At 43.0% G+C, this 11634-nt stretch overlaps 1 long non-coding RNA gene across 1 annotated transcript; it reads right to left on the bottom strand.

The window, feature by feature from the left end:
• Positions 1-313: 313 nt before the first annotated feature.
• On the bottom strand, positions 314-3959 carry LOC125512291. The gene is made up of 5 exons (XR_007285286.1): positions 3583-3959; positions 3271-3499; positions 2071-3078; positions 1528-1866; positions 314-481 (listed from the first exon to the last, which is right to left on the bottom strand). It is a non-coding gene; the product is annotated as an uncharacterized LOC125512291 (long non-coding RNA).
• Positions 3960-11634: the final 7675 nt, after the last annotated feature.

Below are 11634 nucleotides of genomic sequence, written 5' to 3'. Positions count from 1 at the left end.
TACAAAGCTTTCAAATATTGTGCTTGTCTCCTCCATAATGGTATTTAGGCAGAAAAGAAATATTTTGAGTTTTTGGTATTTAGGCAGAAAAGAAATATTTTGAGTTTTTCCTTCGCGTCTAATATTCGAGTTGTGATATTAAGCAGTATTAAGCGCATGAGATATGAATTAGGAGATATGAATTAGGATGATTGATATGGATTGTGGCATCTCCCGCAAAGGTTCACATCACGATAGCTACAAAATAGAATATTGAGGAAAGATAGAGGAAAGACATTAGGAATACTCGAGAGAAGAAAATAGGCAGTACAAATATTTCAGAACTTCCAATATATTATCAAGAAAATCTCAATGCGTTCTGGCCAGTGATACAATTACACTACATCATCATATTATAACGGTCAAGTATTCTTGCATTGCACCAGGATAGATGCGTGAATGTGCACTTGCTCAGATTTGAGGTCGTAAAATTCCATCCGATCTACAATAATAAAAGCCGTAAGCTCAATATCAAATGCCAGTGGGTTGTGAAACAATGTCTCAAGTTGTGCTACATGTTAACCGACTTACAATTGCTTACATCGAAATACAAACAAAATACTATTAGTAAGGCAAATCAATTGAAGAAATAAATACATAAGCAGTGTCCCAAGGAGAAGTATAAGACAGTTATAATTGCTCTGTAAATAACGTGGTGTATGTTGATGAAGGAAACAATAATAACAACATTACCTACATAACATTTTTGCTAATATCCGTAAGAGAACATCATCTATCGAATCAGAATCATAATTGAGTGTCGTTTACAAAACTGTCCTTACTATATCAAATGAGAATTGCATGAAGTGATTAAAGCTCAGTGTATGTGCATGAATGTAGATGTGCCCGTAATAATTACGATACCTTCCACATGCTAACGCTGGAGTAAAATTAGCCAATTGCTTTTAAGACACAACAAAATATCAAAATAAGTTCACAAGAAATTTACCGAATTTTGTGGCAAAGAGATACCTAAAGTAATGTGTGGAAGATCGCAAACCAGTCACTTGATGGTACGTGAAATTTAAGAATCTTTTGATAAAAAATATTGGCATCCAATTTGTAAGATCCTCTTTCACGGAAACCTATGCCGCCTTAAATTAAGAAAGAAACAAAAATGTGCAAGCTAAAAATAAGCTCAGAATATCTAATGGGGCAGCATTACAGCCAATTGATAGATACCAACGTGTTGACACCATTCAATCAGTAAGCATTGGTCTTAATTCAGACAAAGAGGCTATACATATTAAATTAAGGATTTTGTCCATCATTTGTAATTATCATTTTCTGATTTTCATTTAAAAGTGTGACAAACCAGGCAGCCTTGTTAAAATCCTGAAAATAGAAGTACCTTAATCACCCATTTTGACATGCCTTATCTGACTCGAGATATTCTCACAAACCAGCAAAAAATGCAACCTCAAACTGAATTGAAATAAGGTAGGAAAATCTCACATTCATGTGTATTATTCGGTAATAGGTATGTACCAGGGGTTGCGGTCATGCAGTAGGCTGCGCAAGTAGAGGCAATAACGGTGGCGATCTCTCGCGCTCCGGCTCACAGTTTGAACTTAATTACCTAACAATTCACATAGTTTGTTTTGATGGGGATCATGCCATTTCAGAGAAAAAAATAAGCATCTGAACAAATAATAATATTAGCATAGAATGGCAAGAAAACAACATACAAAATGACTGGATTGTTCATATTGGATAACATATTTAAATATGAAATGAACAAACAAGCGAGGTGATATAGTGGATACAATGAAACCTGGTTCCTAGCAAAGGGCGATGGGATGAAATCCTCAGTTTGTAGATTGGTTGCTGCAAACAAAACATATAATTAACAACTTTGCCATAGCAACCAATCAAAACTGCGAAATGGTTACAAACAATTTCTGATATAAATGTAATTAGGAGTCTCATTTCGAAACATAAATAAACACATGTCTCCATCAACAGTAAGAACCGAAAAGCAAAATCTGAGCAAAACAAACTGTAGAGAGGAAACGGGGTGAGGGTCCTTACCTTGTTGCTGCTGGCTTATGTTGCTTGGGGATGCCATGACTGCTGGCTTGGGAGGAGGACAACAGGGAGAAGGTCATACGGAAAGAAGCAGCCATGGACGTAGTTGTCGGGGGATGTGGTGATTGATGCCGTTGAGAATCCAGACAAGCAGATGTGTGGTCGAAGAGGAGGAAAAAGGGGTAATTCTACATGTGTATTTTGTTAGTTTATGGACTGATAGCTTCAAAAGAAAAACTTCGTTAACTGGGTTACATGTTAATTATTTGCATATATGGAAGTTCTCTTTATAGGAAGACAGACATATAATTGGAACCCATGTTTTTTCATAAAAGGTGAGAGCATATAGTCATGTACATCAACCATGATAACAGATGGAGTTAATATATTTTTTATGTGTCAACCCAGATAATTTCTTGATTATATTAGCATCTCAACAGCTGTTTGGATTTGTGATGAAGATAATCTCCTGATAATCATATTCTAAAGATATAAAGAGAGTTTAGTAGCGATGTGAAATTCACGTCAAGGATCAGTGGTTAGCTCTACCTTTCAGTAAATATAAGAGACTTGCTTCAGTTAGAGAAGAGAAATCAGTGTCCAAAAAAGTACTAATCTGATGTTTCTATATGTACAGAAATTGTAGGTTCTGTAGAACAATATGTGACATCAATTGAAGTGTCTAGTCTAGTTGGCAGACTGATTTCCCTACAAATTGGTGAATCAGCAAGGAAAGGTGGAGAAAACAGGTTTAAGGAGAAAACAGCGGTGGAGGCAGCCGGTGATGCATCATCATATATGTGCTTCTTGTTCTGGATTTTCACCGATGAAAGCAACGCAAAGAAGATGTCAACTGCAATAGGATCCAGAGTAGGCTTTTCTCCGGCTTGCACCAGTGTAACACGAAACAATTCGATGAGCAGCCGAAATGGTCGAGGCTGCAGAATTGAACTTGCCGCTACCAGATCGATGAGAACTGAGAAGGCATCATTTTTTTACTTGTTTTTTTCCCTGCATAACAAACAAAAGAGGAAGGCGAGGATTTATGCAGGATAAATTCATTACGTTTAGCATCCAGTAATTCCATAATTTCATTGTCAAGTTCTAGAGTCCATTAGTTGTATAGCATCCAGTAATTCCATATGTGGTCAAGTGAAGTACTATCATCCAAATATGACTACATAGGACTAATTAAGATCGTACCTAGAGGATGACCAAGCCTGAGACCTCATGGAGAAGATATGGAGCACCGCAGCCACCCTGCATCGTGGTCATCAATTGTGGTGGGGCAGTTGGCGGATGTACAGAAGGCCCAAAGTCCCCCAGCTCACTGGTGGGGATGGAATAGGGCTGCAGCTTGTGTGGCTTCCCATTCTTATCCACACCATCTGTGATCACACTGATCGGCTGCCCCTTGTGCTACAGCACCTCCCTGGCAAACAGATTAATCCCCATGAATTCAGTTACCGAGATTCAACTATAAGTCCATGAGCGAATATACAACATGAGGTGGACCTCCGTATGAAGACCATTTGTCAGGGCGCGTTGTCGTCGGTGAGACGAGTGTTGAGATCTTGAGGAAGCACTGCCCCACGCAGGGTTCCTTGGGACGCACTTTTTGGGCACCACCCCCTCATCCTGCTTCTTGGAGATCTTCACCGGCTTCCCCGTCGTCGCTGCTAGTCCACGCCATGAGAGAGGGAGAGCGATGGGAAGGCGAAGGAGAGCGGCGCCGTAGAGGGAGAGACTCGGGAGCGGACAGTGCCGGAGCAGATCGGGAGGGAGAGAGAGTCGTGGAGGTGGCGGCGATGGAATTAGGATAGGGTTTGGGAGGAGCTAGTCGGGGGAGAGACAGAGACGAGCGATAGATGGGCCGTGGACCGTGCTGGATAGGCCCGATGAACAAGAATGCGCCGATTTTTCTACCGGAGCAGCGTCCCTCCAGGACAGCTGGCCCAACGAGCGAGAGAACGAAGATCGGACGGCCAAAAACGTGCAGAACACCAAATCGAACGGACAGAAACACAAAATCGCTGTGAGGGCAGGGATTAGGTACAGTTATACTGTCCTTAATATCATCAAGATCAATCAAGCAGAACGTGGGATATTACCTCCATCAAGAGGGCCCGAACTTGGGTAAACATCGTGTCCCCCGCGTCCTGTTACCATCCGCCTTAGACGCACAGTTCGAGACCCCCTACCTGAGATCCGCCGGTTTTGACACCGACACAAACCACAAGTCAAACTCGGCCCCACCGAAACTTTCTATCCGGCGCCACCGAGTTCTCCTGACATAGCCACTGTCAGAAACCCTAATCAATTCGGTCTCACCAATGAGATCTCGGTCTCACCGAGAAAGGATTGCAAACTCTCTGTTGCCTATTGCATTAATTTCGGTCTCACCGAAATATGAAATCGGTCCCACTGAGTTTGCTTGGCCAACTCTTTGTTTTGCTTATTACCCAAATCGGTCCCACCGAGTTTGTGTAATCGGTCCAACCGAGATAAGGCTTTACCCTAACCCTAGCACATCGGTCCCACCGAGTTGATCATATCGGTCCCACCAAAATGCCTAACGGTCACATTATGAACCAAATCGGTCCGACCGAGTTTTATGATTCGGTCCCACCGAGTTTGGTGAATTGTGTGTAACAGTTGGATTTTGTGTGGAGGCTATATATACCCCTCCACCCACTCGTCATTTGTGGAGAGAGCCATCAGAATATGCCTACACTTTCAACATACATTTTCTGAGAGAGAACCACCTACACTTGTGTTGAGGTCAAGATATTTCATTCCAACCACATAAATCTTGATCTCTAGCCTTCCTCAAGTTGCTTTCCACTCAAATCATCTTTCTACCAAATCAAATCCTATGAGAGAGAGTTGAGTGTTGATGAGACTATCACTTGAAGCACAAGAGCAAGGAATTCATCATCAACACACCATCTATTACCTTTTGGAGAGTGGTGTCTCCTAGATTGGTTAGGTGTCACTTGGGAGCCTCCGTCAAGATTGTGTAGTTGAACCAAGGAGTTTGTACAGGCAAGGAGATTGCCTACTTCGTGAAGATCTACCCTAGTGAGGCAAGTCCTTCGTGGGCGATGGCCATGGTGGGATAGACAAGGTGCTTCTTCGTGGACCCTTCGTGGGTGGAGCCCTCCGTGGACTCGCGCAACCGTTACCCTTCGTGATTTGAAGTCTCCATCAACGTGGATGTACGATAGCACCACCTATCGGAACCACGCCAAAAATCTTCGTGTCTCCAATTGCGTTTGCACACTCCAATCCCATCCCTTTACATTCTTGCAACTTGCATGATTTACTTTCGCTGCTCATATACTCTTGTCATGCTTGCTTGTTATGTATTGGGAATGTTTAAACTTGTGCCAAAACTCCACTTCAACTTAAAGAATTCAAAAACTGCAACTTTTCTTGCTAAGATTCTATTCACCCCCCTCTAGACACCTCTTCTCGATCCTTTCAGTTGTGTCGGGGTCGGGGTGTCCCGGTGTCGGGGTCGGGGTCGGGGTGTGGTGTCAGGGTGTCGGGGGTCAGGGGTCGGGGTGTCAATTGTCGGGGGTCGGGTGTCAATTGTCGGGGTCTCAGGGTGTCGGGGTCGGGGTGTCGGTGGTTGGGGTCGGGGTGTCGGTGATCGAGGTGTCAGGTGTTGGGGTGTCGGTGGTCATGGTCGGCTCGGGGTGTCGGTGGTCTTCTTCTCCTCCTCCTCTCCTCTAGCTTTCTTCTCCTCCTCCTCTCCTCTTTCTTCTTCTTCTTCTTCTTCTTCTTCTTCTTCTACTACTACTACTACTACTACTTTCTCCTCCTCCTCCTCCTCTTCTTCTTCTTCTTCTTCTTCTTCTTCTCCTTTTTCCTCTTCTTAAACCTAGCACTAATTAACCTAAAACAAAACAGGAAAAAACTACACCTAAACCTAGCTATTCTTCTCCTCCTCCTCCTCTTCTTCTAATTATTGTTAGTTTTTTCATGACTAAACATAAACCTAAAACTAAACTAAACCTAAGACCAAACTAAAAGTAATATAAACTAAACTAAATATAAAACCAAACTAAAAGTAATCTAAACTAAACTAAATCTAAAACAAAACTAAAAGTAATCTAGACTAAAAAAACATAAAAACAAAAAAAGAGGAGAAGAGGGGTGCGGCCAAGGCTCACCTGCGGCAGGGGTGGGACGGTCTGCGGCAGGCCGGCAGGGCCCAGGGGCGCCGGGGTTGCTCGGCGGCGGAGGGGGCGCCGGGCGGTGGTGGCGACGGGGCCGCAGGGCTCCGGGCGGCGGGGTGGCGCTGGCCAGGCAGAGGGGGCGCCGGGCGGTGGTGGCGACGGGGCCGCAGGGCTCCAGGTGGCGGGGTGGGGCGGCGACAGCATCTGGGCGGCGGCGGGGTGGCGCTGGCCGGGCGGAGGTGGCGTCGGGCGGTGGTGGCGACGGGGCCGCAGGGCTTCGGGGCGGCGGGGTGGTGTTGCGCTGGGGTGGGGCAGCGGCAGCGGTGCGGGCGTGGGCACGGGTGAGTTGGGGGCACGGGGTGGAGTAAGAGAGAGGGGAGAGACAGAGGGGGGTGGGGCCGGAGAGACAGAGAGGGGGCACGTTCTTTGCCGTCCGCTAGGCGTGCATAGCAGAAGGGGGAGACGGCCGTTAGCTGTGCCCTTTCTTTGTTGTCCGCCAGCGGACGGCAAAGGTCCAGCAGGCAGACGGCAAAGAATCTATGGGTCCCACCTGGCTCTTTGTCGTCTGCCTTCTAGTTCTTTGCCGCCAGCTGGCTGACGGCAAAGAAGCAGCTGACGGCAAATAGCCTTTTGACATCTGCCATTTCTTTGTCGTCCGCTTACTCAAAGCGGACGGCAAAGAGCCTCTTTGCCATCAGCTGGCAGACGTCAAAGAGGAGGCAGACGGCAAAATGCCAGATTCCAGTAGTGCACAACCCACCAGGGCACGCCTGGAAGCCCAGACGTGCCCTTCCAAGCGCGCTCTGGTGGGTTGTGCTCACCTCGGGTGCCTCTCGAGCCGCCTCTTTACTCTATAAATACCCCAATATTCCAGAAACCCGAGGGGTCGACGAAAATCAATTCCAGCCGCCGCAAGTTCCAGAAACCACCAGATCCAATCTAGACACTATCACGGAGGGGTTCATGATGTCCATTGGTGCCTCTCCGATGATGTGTGAGTAGTTCTTTGTAGACCTTCTGGTCCATAGTTAGTAGCTAGATGGCTTCCTCTCTCTCGTTTGATTCTCAATACAGTGGTCTCTTGGAGATCCATATGATGTAATTCATTTTGCGGTGTGTTTGTTGGGATCAGATGAACTTTGAGTTTATGATCAAATCTATCTCTTTTTATCCATGAAATTTATTTGAGTCTTCTTTGATCTCTTTTATTCATGATTTCTTATAGCCTCGTATTTCTTCTCCGATATTTGGGTTTTGTTTGGCCAACTTGATCTATTTATCTTGTAATGGGAATAGGTGCTTTGTGATGGGTTCGATCTTACGGTGCTTGATCCCAGTGACAGAAGGGGAACCGACACATATGTATCGTTGCTATTAAGGATAACAATATGGGGTCTATTCTACATAAATATATCTTGTCTACATCATGTCATCGTTCTTATTGTATTACTCTGTTTCTCCATGAACTTAATACACTAGATGCATGCTGGATAGCGGTCGATGCATGGAGTAATAGTAGTAGATGCAGGTAGGAGTCAGTCTATTAATCTTGGATGTGATGCCTATATAATGATCATTGCCTGGATATCTTCATGATTATTTGAAGTTCTATCAATTGCCCAACAGTAATTCGTTTACCCACCGTTTGCTATTTTTCTCGAGAGAAGTCACTAGTGAAACCTATGGCCCTGGGTCTCTTCTTTAATATATTTACCTTTGTGATCTATTTTCGTTTGCTTTTATTTGCATATCTATTAAACCAAAAATACAAAAATACCTTGCTGCAATTTATTTTATTTGGTGTTCGATCTATCAATTTATTACAACTCTCTCACATCTGTTTGCCAATTTTTGGCGTCTTTACCCAAATGGGATTGACAACCCCTTTAACACGTCGGGTTGCGAGTATTTTTTATTTGTGTGCAAGTGTTGTTTATGTAGTGTTGCTTGGTTCTCCTACTGGTTCGATAACTTGGTCTCGTCACTGAGGGAAATACCTACCGTCATTGTGCTGCATTGCTACCTCTTGAGCTTGCGTTGGTTTTTCCCTTAAAGAGGAAAGGGTGATGCAGCAAAGTAGCGTAAGTATTTCCCTCAGTTTTGAGAACCAAGGTATCAATCCAGTAGGAGACAACGCGACAAGCCACCAAATACCTGCACAAACAAACACCAACTTGCAACCAACACGACAAAGGGGTTGTCAATCCCTTCACAGTTATTCGCAAAGTGAGATCTGATAGAGATGGATAAACGGTAAAGTAATATTTTTGGTATTTTTGGTTTATGAAACGGAAAGTAAAATATTGCAAAATAAAGTAAATAGGAAACTAGAATTGTAGATCAGAAACTTATATGATGGAAAATAGACCCGGGGGCCATAGGTTTCACTAAAGGCTTCTATCAAGAAACTAATTATTACGGTGGGTGAACAAATTACTGCGGAGCAATTGATAGAAAAGCGCAAAGTTATGATGATATCTAAGGCAATGATCATGAATATAGGCATCACGTTCGTGTCAAGTAGACCAAAACGATTCTGCATCTACTACTATTACTCCACACATCGACCGACTCCTGCCTGCATCTAGAGTATTAAGTTCATAAGAACAAAGTAACACATTAAGTAAGATGACATGATGTAGCGGGATTAACTCAATCAGTATGATGAAAACCCCATCTTGTTATCCTTGATGGCAACAATACAATACGTGTCAATTCCCCTTCTGTCACTAGGATCGAGCACCGCAAGATTGAACCCAAAGCTAAGCACTTCTCCCGTTGCAAGAAAAACCAATCTAGCTGGCCAAACCAAATCGATAGTTTGAAGACACTTGCAAAGATATCAAATCATGCATATAAGAATTCAGAGGAGATTCAAATAATGTTCATAGATAAGCTGATCATAAATCCACAATTCATCGGATCACGGCAAACACACCGCAAAAGAGTATTACATCGAATAGATCTCCAAGAACATCGAGGAGAACATGGTATTGAGAATCAAAGAGAGAGAGAGAGAGAGAGAGAGAAGGCCATCCAGCTACTAGCTATGGACCTATAAGTCTATGGTAAACTACTCACGCTTCATCGGAGAGGCAATGGTGTTGATGAAGAAGCCCTCCGTGATCGAATCCCCCTCCGGCAGGATGCCAGAAAATGCCCTAAGGTGGGATCTCACGAGTACAGAAGGTTGCAGCAGTGGAAAAGTGGTTTCCTGGCTCCCCTGGAAGTTTTTGGGGTATAAGAGTATATATAGGAGGAAGATCTAGGTCAGGAGGCCACCGAGGGGTCCACAAGGTTGGGGGCGCGCCCTCCACCCTTGTGGCCGCCTTGTGGCTCTTCTGACTTGCACTCCAAGTCTCCTGGGTGTCTTCTGGTCCAAGAAAAATCATCGCGGACATTTTATTCTGTTTGAACTCCGTTTGGTATTCCTTTTTTGTGAAACTCTAAAACAAGCAAAAAACAAAAAACTGGCACTGGGCTCTAGGTTAATAGGTCAGTCCCAAAAATCATATAAAATGGCATATTAATTCATATAAAACATCCAAAACAGATAATATAATAGCATGGAACAATAAAAAATTATAGATATGTTGGAGACGTATCAAGTATCCCCAAGCTTAATTCCTACTTGTCCTCGAGTAGGTAAATGATAAAAATAGAATTTTTTATGTGGAATGCTACCTAACATATTTATCCATGTAATTCTCTTTAATGTGGCATGAATGTTCAGATCCGTAAGATTCAAAATAAAAGTATAATATTGACATAAAAACAATAATACTTCTAGCATACTAACAAATAATTATGTCTTCTCGAAATAACATGGCCAAAGAAAGCTTATCCCTACAAAATCATATAGTCTGGCTATGCTCCATCTTCATCACACAAAATATTTAAATCATGCACAACCCCGAAGACAAGCCAAGCAATTGTTTCATACTTTTGATGTTCTCAAACTTTTTCAACTTTCACGCAATACATGAACGTGAGCCATGGACATATCACTATAGGTGGAATAGACGGTGGTTGTGGAGAAGACAAAAATAAGGAGATAGTCTCACATCAACTAGGCGTATCAATGGGCTATGGAGATGCCCATTAATAGATATCAATGTGAGTGAGTAGGGATTGCCATGCAACAGATGCACTAGAGCTGTAAGTTTATGAAAGCTCAAAAAAGAAAACTAAGTGTGTGTGTGTGTGCATCCAACTCGCTTGTTCACGAAGACCTAGGGCATTTTGAGGAAGCCCGTCATTGGAATATTCAAGCCAAGTTCTATAATGAAAATTTCCACTAGTATATGAAAGTGCTATCATAGGAGACTCTCTATCATGAAGATCATGGTGCTACTTTGAAGCACAAGTGTGGTAAATGGATAGTAACATTGCCCCTTCTCTCTTTTCTCTCATTTTTTTATTTGGGCCTTCTCTCATTTTTTTGGTCTCTTTTTAATCGTACGGAGTCTCATCCCGACTTGTGGGGGAATCATAGTCTCCATCATCCTTTCCTCACATGGGACAATACTCTAATAATGAAGATCATCACACTTTTATTTACTTATAACTCAAAGATTACAACTCGATACTTAGAACAAAATATGATTCTATGTGAATGCCTCCGGTGGTGTACCGGGATGTGCAATGAATCAAGAGTGACATGTATGAATGAATTATGAACGGTGGCTTTGCCACAAATACGACGTCAACTACATCATCATGCAAAGCAATATGACAATGATGGAGTGTGTCATAATAAACGGAACGGTGGAAAGTTGCATGGAAATATATGTCGGAATGGCTATGGAAATGCCATAATAGGTAGGCACGGTGGCTGTTTTGAGAAATGTATATGGTGGGTTTATGGTACCGACGAAGGTTGCACGGTACTAGAGGGGCTAGCAATGGTGGAAGGGTGAGAGTGCGTATAATCCATGGACTCAACATTAATGATAAAGAACTCACATACTTATTGTAAAAATCTATTAGTCATCGAAACAAAGTACTACGCGCATGCTCCTAGGGGGATAGATTGGTAGGAAAAGACCATCGCTCATCCCCGACCGCCATTCATAAGGAAGACAATCAATAAATAAATTATGCTCCGACTTCATCACATAACGGTTCACCATACATGCATGCTACAGGACTCACAAACTTTAACACAAGTATTTCTCAAATTCACAACTACTTACTAGTATGACTCTAATATCACCATCTTCATATATCAAAACAATCATAATGAATCAATCTTCTTATAGTATTCAATGCACTTTATATGAAAGTTTTTATTATATCCCTCTTGGATGTCTATCATATTAGGACTAATTTTATAACCAAAGCAAATTACCATGCTGTTCTAAAGACTCTCAAAATAATATAA

The sequence above is a fragment of the Triticum urartu genome, chromosome 6 (assembly GCF_003073215.2).
Source record: "Triticum urartu cultivar G1812 chromosome 6, Tu2.1, whole genome shotgun sequence".
In the NCBI taxonomy this organism is placed as follows: Eukaryota; Viridiplantae; Streptophyta; class Magnoliopsida; order Poales; family Poaceae; genus Triticum; species Triticum urartu.
Note: the sequence above shows the minus strand (reverse complement) of the source record. Positions and strands in the feature narration are given on the sequence as shown.